The sequence below is a fragment of the Setaria viridis genome, chromosome 8 (assembly GCF_005286985.2).
Source record: "Setaria viridis chromosome 8, Setaria_viridis_v4.0, whole genome shotgun sequence".
Classification (NCBI taxonomy): Eukaryota; Viridiplantae; Streptophyta; class Magnoliopsida; order Poales; family Poaceae; genus Setaria; species Setaria viridis.
The window spans coordinates 20,036,201-20,046,572 of NC_048270.2; positions in this window are offsets into that span (position 1 = coordinate 20,036,201).

Consider the following 10,372-nt stretch of genomic DNA (forward strand, 5'->3'; position numbering starts at 1 on the left):
ACCTGCTCAAACATTTGGTCAAAGTCGAGTAAAACAGTCAACTCAGCCTTTTTGCATTCCAGCGCTAAGTCTGGAAAACGTCCAGAGCATGCATCTTGGCGAGCCTGTTCCTCCAAAAATCTGAACAGTACTCAAGAAAAGTCCTTAATAGAAGTTGGATTCCTAAGAGCAAAGAACTTTTCCTTCAATTACACTTTGGCCTGATTCAAACGGGAAGCTATTAAAAATCTGAGCCAAAGTTGGCCAAAATGCTGAAAAATAGCAAAACCAAGTTATGCCTAAGTCCCCGGAGGCCGGCGTTCTGCCGAACTTTGCAACTCCATAGTTTCAAATTCATCTCAATTTCCAGCAAACTCCTTTTGTAAAGTTTGCAGCCGGATGTCAGGTCTACAAGTTTTACTTTTGGAGTTTCACGAGTTCCTTTGAAAAGTTTGGAGAAAAAGGCCCCCAAAACCGGCCTTTTTGGCTGCCCCAAGGAGAGCCCCGCTCAACGCGCGCCCAGCATGTTTGCCCGAGCGCCGCCCGCCGCATGGCTCTCGCCCACCGGCGAGCTCGCCGACGGCCAACCAACAGCCACGACGGGACAACTCGCTCGCCGGGACGCCCTATTCCGCTCGACCCTATCCTCCCTCTACCCGAGCATCTCCCACGCCCAATGCCGCGTCGCGCCGCACCTCTGCCGCTCCCCTCCGCCACGCCATGGCTGCTTGATGGTAGACTCCACCTCCCCAATCTGCCACTCGATGGCGATAGGACAACCCCTAATTGGCCCTATCGCTCCGTTCGACAAAGAAGATCACGCACCCCTCATATCTCTCCTGCCCAATCGACGGAAAATCTTCGCGTGCGCCCGCACCCTTCTTCCGCCAATGGGAGCCACCAGCCAATGGCACCACCTCGTTCTCCTCCCCCACTCGCCTCCAGCCATGTCTACCACCAGCATTGGCTCCGCCCTTGCCCTCCGCACCTCCCCGGCCCTATAAAAGGAATCGATGCGCCGCCTACGCAGCTCCCTACACCCAAAAAGCTCCGCCGCTCCCCTGTTCTCTACGCCGCCGCACCACCCTCCCGTGGAGCCCCCACCTCCGCGCCACCCCGCACCTCGCTGACACCACCGCTCACTTCGCCACACCACCGCGCACGTCTCCGAGCAACTTGTTGCCCTCCTGGAGCCCCGACATCGCCGGAACATCGCCGGGACCCCGCCGCCGAAGCCGCTTCTATCCCCGAGCCGTTCCGCCACCGCCGAGCCTGCTCCACCGCCCTAACCACCACCAATCAACCCTAGGTGATCCCGCGCTCCTCCCCGGTCACTTGTTGCCCTGACCCGAGCCTCACCTCGTCGGAATCGGGCGAAGATCGCCGCTAGCCGCCGCGAGGACCTATCTGTGTCATTTACCTTCTTCCAGGGGCCTTAGTGCAAGAACTAGGGACCCCTGCACAAATAAACCGTAGACCCAAGGGTTAGTTTGTAAGTTGTTTTCGGTTTATTGTTTAAATCAGCAGAAAATGGGTTAAACTTTGTAAATGCACTATAAATCGTAGAAAAATCAGAAAAATGCCAAACCACTTTTGTTGAACTCAGTGAATTGTCTAGTTTCATGCAAAAATAATCTTGCCCATGTTACTGTTGGAGATAATATCTTATAGTTTTATTTCTTACTTAGGCTTTTTAAATCATAGTAAATAGAAGAAAAATGATAAAAAGGTAAATCCAACTCTGTGGTGTATGTTTCAGTGAGTAGAAGCTTGGAAAAATACTTAGGACCGTGGAATAGAATTTAAAATCACTGTTTTAACCTTATATTTTGAATCTAGGGTTAAATATTCCTTTTTGCATAAGTTTTAATCCAGAGCTGAGAAAAATGCGAAATCACTTGGAGTAGCTTAGTTTTGAAGTGTAGTTTGTAGGAAAAATATGGAACATGGTCAGAAACTGAAAGAAACCCACTTTCCTTTATAGAAAAAGATAAATAGGAGAACAATATGGGAAATAGATGTACTTCTCTAAAAATCATAAAAAATTCACCAAAGTCTCTGTAACACACTTTCAACCTACTGTTAAAATTTCATCCTCAGAATCACTGTAGGTTTTGAGATAAAAATAGTTAAGTGCATGCTACCCTTGGTGGTAAAATACTTTTAATTCTTTTTGTGGTAATCCAATGGATCCCAAATTTTTACAGTAACTTATTAGTGACATAAGTAAGGTGCTATAATTTTCTCAGTGCCATATGTTGCTGTTTTCTTGTGGAACCACATTTTGGATAAGAAATCGGTTTAAGAGAATAAAAGAAATATAAGTCCTAATGCACCTAATGGGTAATTTTGGAAGAGATACAAAAAAACATTCAGAAATGAATAACTCTCCAAGTGAACCCTGAATAACCCCAAACATGACCCACACCTTCTTTATGCAACTCTAAGTTGTAAGAATCTATATATGTATTCCCTCAAAAAAAGAATCTATATATGTACACAATCGTCATCAAAGTCAACCTCGAGTTTAAACCACAACCCACCTTAAATTACGAAGTTAATGAAAGTTAGAACCTTGTTTAGGTGAATGTGTCCTAAATACAACTTTCTTACCCATAATAAGTCATGCCTTGCGTCATTCGTGCAAAAGCGTGGTCAACTCTAAACTTTATGCATATGCATGTATTAGAAGCTAATATCGCCGACGAAACCTACGAGCTCCACCCTATGTTGGAAGAGGAAACCGTCGTAGAGCTACACCACGCGGAAGTTGAGCTCGAGCTAGATCAAGACCTCGAAGACCCGCTAACTTTTCCTGAAGGCAAGTCTCGGTGCATGCTTCCTTGTTTTAAATTATGCAATATGTTGATGCTGATGATTGTGCATTTAAGTTACTAGGCGTTGTCTGAAACCTTAGATGCATGAACTTAGTACCCTTTTGATCTAAACACTAGCATGATAAGTCGTGTAGATGCAATGCTAAATAGGACTCGGTAAAAGTCGAGTGATTGCATGTCACTCGCGAGTTATAGGAGTTGTTTGTTTACTTATGCTACAACCATAAGGATGATGAACGGGACCGGGAATGGTTCCAATGTGGTGGTTTGCCCCATCTGTCTAGCAATGAACTTGCTAAGATCGAAACGTGTCAGCGTTCGTGATCAAGTGTTCGAAAGTACTAATCTCATACCTTGTATGGGATAGGGAAGCCTAGTACCTGATTGAACTGGGACGTGTCATACCCCCCCTGCTATCCTTGGAACGTCGTTCCCATGGTGCATCATGTAGGTGCAAGTGCGGTCATAGTACGGCAGAGGCCGAGACTATGGAGCATTGCATGCCAAAGGAAGTTTGGACCTGACACATGCTTAAGGGATCGATGGGGACGGCTAACAAATGAAGCAGCCCTTCGTGGTGTGCGGATATCGTGAGATTAGGTTCACCATGCATGGTTAATAAATTTGAATCGATTCGTCTGCCTCTCACAGTTTGGGACTGCTTGATCGCTATTCTGCACTGAGTAAAGATGGAACATGAGGATATTAATCTTGATGCTTGTCTTTAATTGTTTGGAAACAATGCTTGCTTAGTATAAGTTGCTAATCTAGACTGGGTAATGAACTTAGAACTTGAGCTAAAATATTGAATGTAAGCACCAACTTTAAGCGTTTTGGCAAAAACAAACCCACAGCCAAAAAGTCTTGCATGTCTAGGAGTTGGTGGCTTAGCTACCACCTGTCGGGTCAGACTTGCTGAGTATTAGTTGCTTAGCCTTATTTGTGGCTTAACTTTTCAGGTAATGTCGATAGTGTGGTTGCTGGCACCACTTAGCCTACCCAGCTCCCTCCGGGCTGGACAGTCGAGTGGGATCCCTCCTCGGACGGTGAGGGCAGGGATCATTGATCTCATGATCAGCTTCGTCATGATATCGTGTATCGATGTTTAGCTTCCATTTGTTTTACTCCGTCTTTGTTCGCAACCTTGCAAACTTGTGTGGATTTTGAAACTCTGATGTAATAAATAGTTGAACTATGTTAATGCGATGGGAATGTTCTAACCTCTGTGCCACTCACCTTCATGTGAGCAATGCTTCTCGATCCTGAGTAAGTGGTTTATTGGATGAAATACGACGGACAATCAGGTTGACTTGCTTAAAGTGCATGATCGCATGTCAAGCGACTTAAGTGCATTTTAGTCAGGTTAATTTGGACGGTTCCGCCATAGTACGTACCAGTATGTCAGATGCTATAGAATTTTTACATTTTGCTCTATGTCTTTTCCACTTTTTTACTCCAATAAGTGGAGCCCTTCTCCTTATAAACATTACCACTTCATCCACAAATGACCGGTTGTTAGGGCCTATGGGACCTTCCAGCCTTGTGGAAAATTCAACTTTCAGTTTTTGTGAGCCGCTCTTTATTCTCTTTGTGGCTGATGATAAACCCTTGAGGGCACCACATCCACCTTTATTGCGCCCTACACCGGAGTCTCCTACAAATCCATTATATGAAAAATGGTCAGATAATTTTAGCAAGGAAGATGACATTAAAAAAAATACAATGCATAACACACCATTTCTCGCTTTTTTTTACACAGAGCATGAGATGGCCAATCTATTGGTGCTGATTGCCTGCTAGCAAGACCTTCATCATCAAGAAGGTTTTCAACATCATTGTCATCCTGATCTAAATAAGATACTGCATTTCATACAATGGATCGATCAGTCTATACATTTTTTGTTCGCACAAGTAATATTATATTTCGGTGCTGAGTGAATGAATAGAAACTACTAATGTCTTGAAGATATTCTTGATGCCTTAACCATTCTTTATATGTCTTGATGGTTTCGTCCTGTAATTATCTTTAAATTCTGCACATCATGAATATGTAAGTGTAATGGATAATCCGACACATAACTTATATAAATTGTGACCGGAGGAATTGTACCTACCTATGTCTGGTTGATCTTGCTGCAGGTTTTGAAGTCATTTCTTGTAAGCAATAATTTGTTCTTCTATAACTTGTCCATCTAGTGGTTCCTGTGTAGTTGTTTCCCTTTGTCGCTTCAAGGTTGTTATGGTTACCTACAAGTTAGTTTGTTGATCCCTTGTTAGCAGTATCCTGATTTTCTTCTCTCTCACATTGTTTTCTATCATGGCTTGATTTGGTGGTCATAATATTATTTTCTATCATGGCTTGGATTGGGTGGTCATAATCAATTGAGACGAGGCTTGTTGTGTCCCTACCACATCGCTCCTTATAGTACAAGAAGTCCCGTTCACAGTACCTGAGCTTTGATTTTATACAAACCAAGTTGTAAAATGTGATATGAGCCCTATCACAATTGAACTCGGCAAATTCTTGACCTGAAGGTGCCCCGATGCATTTGATAATTATAGTCCACATCTCACCAGTGAGTCTGCAACCACAATTCGGACATAGTTATGTAATTAAATAGATGTTGTGATCATCACTGAATTTAAAAAATTCTTCATTGTAAAGCAGGATGGGACATTGTAATTGGAGACTTAAGGACATGATATAGTAAATCTACTGAATAAATGAATGAATGAATGAAAATTAGAGTTATTGCAAATATGACAAAAAATATCGACTAGATTCCACTAGAGTTACAGCCAATCTTCCTTGTAAATTTAGGTTTGCATCAGAGAGTTTGGATGTAGCACAGATTTTTAATCCATGAAGGTATACATAAATCAGTGAGATTTAAACCCTAATCATAAATCAGTAGCAGAGAGTTTTAATCCATGAATCTATCCATAAATCAGTAGCACAGATTTAAACATTAATCATAAATCAGTAGTAGAGATTTAAACCATATTCATAAATCAGTAGAAGAGATTTTTAATCCATGAATTTTTCCATATATCAGTAGCACAAATTACAATCGTATCCAAGAAGAAATTTTTAATCCATGAATATAACCAATATTCATATATCCAGATCATCCAATATCAGATAGGACTATAACCCTAGGTGAATTTCGATTGGATTTGCAATAGCCTCAGATAACATACCTGGTTGGGGGAGGATCAAACAAAATCTCATCCTCATCATCCGACCCTGCGGTGTGTCGATCACGAGGATGACGGGAGGTGTTGGTCCCTTGGTCACCAGCAGTGTGGGGAGGAGTCGGCCTCCTTTCTTCATCTTCAGTGACCATCTCGTCAAGGAATCGAGAGTCGTCACCCCCTCTCCCCCATGTACGTGTGAGTACGCGATTAGGGGTAGGATTGCTGGCGCTAGAATTTTAGTAGATGTGGTTTGGAAAATATGGAAGGGATATTTGGCGGGGGTGGTGGGAATCATTGGAAAAATTGGGCAGGGCAAGCGGGAAGTTTTGGTCGGTTGGGAAAAATTGGGCAGGACATTCGTGGGAACCGACAGCGGGGCGTGGGGCGCGCGGTGCGCCTAGGGGCGAGCGGGGCGTGGGGCTGGCCTGGTGCAGGCGCGGCAGGGTGCGAGGTGGGGCCGGGGGTGCAGTAGAGGCACGGCAGGGCGCGAGGGGGGGCGCCCGGTGGCACAGCATGGGCTTGGAGAAGAAGGAGGCAGCGTTTCTAGCGTGCGCTTGGAGAAGAAGGAGGCGGCGTGTCTGGCGTGCGCTTGGAGAAGAAGGAGGCGGCGTGGTGGTGCCCCTGTAGGGATACTAAAAAAAATGTAGGATACTAAAAAAATGCTACACCTATTCAAATTGAAGTTCTAGATTGATTTTCATGTTTGTCTTTGAATGAGAGATGCATAAACTAAAGGAAAGATATGCCCATGTAGATGTTCCAAATAAATCATAGAGGTAATACACTCAAATAATCAAAGTGAAACATATATTTAAAGGTAATTCTATCAAATTTTCATACGTCATTGACCGACGGGGCATGTTGACTGATGGGAGAACTGGAATAGGGGTAAAACCAGAAGTTCTAATACTAAACTGCTGAACCGGAGAAAACCAAGGGAGAGAAAAACGTGCACAATTAGCAGTGCTCAAGTTTCGAACTTGCAACCTCCTGTTTATAATAAATAAGTGATCAAACCACCAGGACATGTGCATAATTTTGTTTTAGCAAAGGAATTGCTATTATTTGACCATTTTGAAACATGGGACCATGCTTTTGGACTAATGGTACCATTGCTATAGTCGGGGTGGCCGGATCCTCGTCGTCACCGCCTGCATGGTCGGATCCTCCTCATCACCGTCTGGGTGGCTGGATCCTCATCGTGGCTGTTGGGGTGCTCGGATCCTCAAAGTACAATGCAAGTATGACAAATGAATTTAACGTGGATTTGCCCATTCGGAAGACCATAATGCAAGTTATGTACATATCGTTCTTTTAGATGAGAATATGTATGTCTTCCAACATATAACAATAATAATTAGAATAATATCTAAATTTGATCAAAAAAATCTACAAATTCTACAAACCATTGTCTTCCTCATTGCTGATGCGGTAGCTCGCGAGGTCACCCCCTCCCTGCTGCCTGGATCATCTTGGAAGTGGAGCTCGCACGAGGAGGAGGCGGGGCCTGAGGTGCAGCCACGCCATATGGTAGACAAGAGGCAGGCTCGAGCTTGGCTGCCACCGCGACGATCCGTTGCTCGACCTCTGACGCATATAGGAGTCGGGTGTCGGAGCAGGGAGATGTGAGGTCGATTTCGACAAATACGGAGGAGGAACGTTCGACATTGTGGGAAGGCCTGCGGTAATACACCCAATGCTGCTTGGTATTGGAAGGGGTTTTCCAATTCCAATTCCATAAACATCCAAACTAAGATATTGAGTGTACCCAATACCAATTCCAATTTCCAAGCTTCAATATCTACATCCAAATGGGGTGTTATACTTTTATGTCACCTATAAGATTTCTAATGATTGCAAGATGAAGCCATATATTGGAATCATTATTGCAAACTACAAAAAATTCAACATTCGGTGTTTCTCCGAATTAAAATAATAGCAAGTTTAAAAGGGCAAAAAGATAAAAACATAGAGCTCCAACCCCTCCAAAATCAGCTCCATTCATTCCCTGCCGTCACGCGCGCTTCGTTTTCCTCCGAAATCAGCTGCCCTGCCGCCAACCCCTCCTTCCATTCCTCACCCCTCCAGGCCCCAAATCGTGCGCCTCCCTCCCCTCCAGGCCCGCATCCTCACCCCTCGCCCGCATCCTCGCCCTTCCCCACCCGCAAACCCTCACACCGCCCCAGCATCGACGAGTACCTACGCCGTCCCGGCATCGACGAGCTCCTGCGCTGCCCGGCTCCGTCCACAACCAAGGGGCCCGCCACTTGGAGTCCGACCCCGGCGCCGCTTCTATGCCGACCCAGAGGTGGATGCCGGCGCCTCCCCAATTCGACCCCGAGCAGGACGTCTCCGCCGCCTCCCCAACCCAACTACCACTCCAGTGTTGTTTGCCCCTGCATGGTTGGTCCAAATTCTGTGAGTTCTTTTGGATAGCGATTGATTGATTCTAATGTTAAACTGTGTCGGTGGATGAAAAATCCATAATTTGTGATTAATCCAGCAAACTAGTAATCAGGATATCTTCAAATTATATCAATATCCTATTTTTAGTATGTGATCCATCTTGTATAACCATTATACTGAATTTTTATTCGATGTACCATGGCATGAGGTTTTGGATCCTGTGAATCCATTGTTTCTTGGGATTAATAGTTTTTATTGATTACTAGTTGTTCAGAGTGTTGATACCTTGCTTCAGTGGTAGCTACATTGCTGTTTGAGGGATTTTGCAGGGATTTTGCAGGTAGATTGCCTTTCATATGTATTTCTTTAGTCGAGGCCTTTTAACTTTGCATCTAAATGGACTGAACCTGCTATATGTGCATGGTCAGATTACAATCGGAAATCCAAACATTGTTGATTTTTGCTCTCACTACTCACTCCTGCTTTTTTTCATGGGAATTCTCTTGTTGTGCAGGTATGGGGTTCTGTATGAGTCTATGATTGGCCTTTGGCTTGTGTCCATCGGGATAAGGTACTGCATTCTGAATCCACAAGATTTTCGTGCATTGATTTTGTTCATCTACCAGCGTTTCACATCGCATCAGTGATCTCCCAGCTGGTTCTTTGTATGGATGCTATGGTTATAGAAAAATTCAGTATCTGCTTGCTCCCAATTTTGATAATTTGTGTTCCAGTGCTCTATTGCTGATTGTTGTTTTGCCACTAAGATTGAAAAAGAAGAGGTACTGAAAATTACAATCCTTTCTATATGACTAGTTAAGATAAATAGCAAACTTGTATCTAGTGTATTTGCTTATCTTGTAATTTGGATGCATACACAGTTTTAATGTTTAATGTTTTGTCATAACAATTTTAAGTTCAACATCAGAAAGAAATAGCTTAAGTAGCCAATATATGATATGGGCGTGACCTCTCAGGGAAAAAATGTTTATTTTTAATTAAAACAGGTCAAACTTAGGTGCTACAAATTATCACACTTAAACAAAAAACACACCCGCCTCTCCTTCCACAGTAGAATTCACAGGTGCAACGTATCCATCATCGATGTAGTCGTCGGTGTCATCTTCTTCTTCTTCATCTGCTAAGCCAATAGTTCTTGATTCAAGTACGGATTCAGCAAGTGCCTTTTGAATAGTAGAAGCGTTACTAGTGACACCTTCAATGCCTGATCTAGTCCAATTTGTCAACTCTTCATGTCTGCCCGAATCGATCATATCTCCCACTCCGACGGCAAGTGAGTCAACATCAATTTCTTCCTTGTTATCTGTACTTACTGATTCGAGCATGGCAAACATATTTCTGGGATTCATTCTAATAACAGTGCACCAATCTGGTTTCTTTGAACCTTTCACATAAAACACTTGCTGAGCCTATGTCCCCAAAATATAAGGTTCATTTAAATATCGCAATCGACTTGTATCGATATCTATAATACCATACTGATCCTTCTTGAATCCTCTACCTTTGCTCCTACTGGCAACAGGCACATCATACCAGTCACATTGAAACAGGATGACTTTCTTTTGTGTAGGAAAATCTAGTGCATAGATTTTTTTGACTACACCATACCAGTTGATGTTGCTAGCAGTAGCATCACCATTCACAACAACACCACTATTTTGTATAATCAGATTCTTCTCTATATGAGCTGTTCTGAGCAGAAATCTATTGATGAAGCACCTATTGAAAACAGATGAAGCACCTATTGAAAACACGTGCCTGATGGTCTGGTCCTTGAGAAAGTGCATGCATGGCATCACTTGTTTTTCCTTCTACATAAAGTTTGTTGATCTGCAAGATGTATAAAAGAAATTCCTAATTGTCAATTAAACTATTTGCAACAATATATAAGTACACGTGCACTAAAAGGAATAAAAGCTAAATTAAATTGT